Source organism: Mesitornis unicolor, unplaced genomic scaffold (assembly GCF_000695765.1).
Source record: "Mesitornis unicolor isolate BGI_N332 unplaced genomic scaffold, ASM69576v1 scaffold53661, whole genome shotgun sequence".
NCBI lineage: Eukaryota > Metazoa > Chordata > Aves > Mesitornithiformes > Mesitornithidae > Mesitornis > Mesitornis unicolor.
This window is the reverse complement of record NW_010166913.1, coordinates 18,508-19,998: the sequence shown is the minus strand read 5'-3', so window position 1 is coordinate 19,998 and position 1,491 is coordinate 18,508.

The following is a 1,491-nucleotide window of genomic DNA, read 5'->3' as shown; positions in this document are numbered from 1 at the left end:
ACATAGAGCTCTTCCAAACATACAACCCCATACAGATTAAAGGAGTATTTTGGTATTTTAGGGATTCATACAATTTTCTGAACTCATGATTAAGGTGAGCTTTTTATCATGATTGCTTTTTTTGCTTTAAGTCAAACAGCATTAATTTAAGAAGACAGGGGTATTATGGGGGGTGAGGGTGGGAGAGAAAGAACGTTTCTCTTTTCCACTGTTTATGCGTAATATAGAGTTGAGAAGCTGCATACACATTTTTTTTCTCTCTCTTCCATGTCACATTTGCTCAGCTTATTAGATCCAAGTTATATGCTACCTGGCTCCAGCACGTCAACTGAGCTTATGAAAATCAAGATTTATTTGCTGCACTTGATACTTCATCTCTGACAACAGATAAATAAAGAACAGTATGCTCCTAATTTGTTTCGCAATGATGTATGAAGCAGATACTCACAACTTGATCTTCATAAACTAGGTAGACTGCAGATAGGATTATTACCTGCCTCCCTAAGCTCTGCTTAAACTCATCTTCTTCTACTTGTTTCCTTCCAAAATTCTTCCCTTTTATGTCCTTAAGATAAATAAACAATTTCCAAACCAAAATCATAAATACAGTCTGCAATCCACGTGACAGAATAATTAGTAATATCATAAAACAAAGAGCAATATATACACCACACAGTGAATTAGAGATGGGGAAAAAAAAATATCCTTCTAGCACCGTGGCTATCAGCTTGCTCTGTATCAGAATTTGCCTCCTTTACAGGTGTGATCTAGCAAGAAACTGAATTTCCCTCAATGATACAGGGAAGACATGGTACCTGCGCCTTCCTGAAAACTTTTTTAGAGCTAGGCTCCGCTCTGGCACCACACAGCCTGCATCATTGCAGACGCTGTAATGCATGATGGATGCTCAACTGGTGCTTAACTCTGATTGCAAAGTAAACTTTTTTTGTTCTTCCTTCTTCACACAGCATGCTACTACCCATGACTATAGCATAAGCCAGTACTGGAGAAGCTGTATCTTCCAATAGCCAAGAAAATGTCATCCTCTTTTTTTGGCACGCTTAGCTGTCTCAAGATATGCAGACAAAACTACATTTCTCCTTTTCTTTTTCTTAAATATAGTTAATTTACAGATGTCTCTCCTCAAGTAATCACTACACACTGTGAAGCCACTGCATTGCCAGTCAAGTAGAATCTCCCCATCATTGATCAAAATTGTCCTCAGCACTACAGATACCATTTACCTGATGTTCCATTATTACTTCTAATGTAAGGATGTTCCCAGATTAAAGGAGAAAGAGCTCAGTGCTTGCTGTTTCTCTTCAGATCCCACATCAGTCTCCTTTCTCACATCTCATTTGCCCTTAAATTTAAAAACATTCTAAGACAAGTTTCTTTTTCAGTGCATGTGCATTCCCAGTGATGAAATTTTATTCTAGGCATTGCCTACTTCTCCGTATCTTAATGCATTTTCAGCATCCATTCCACTCT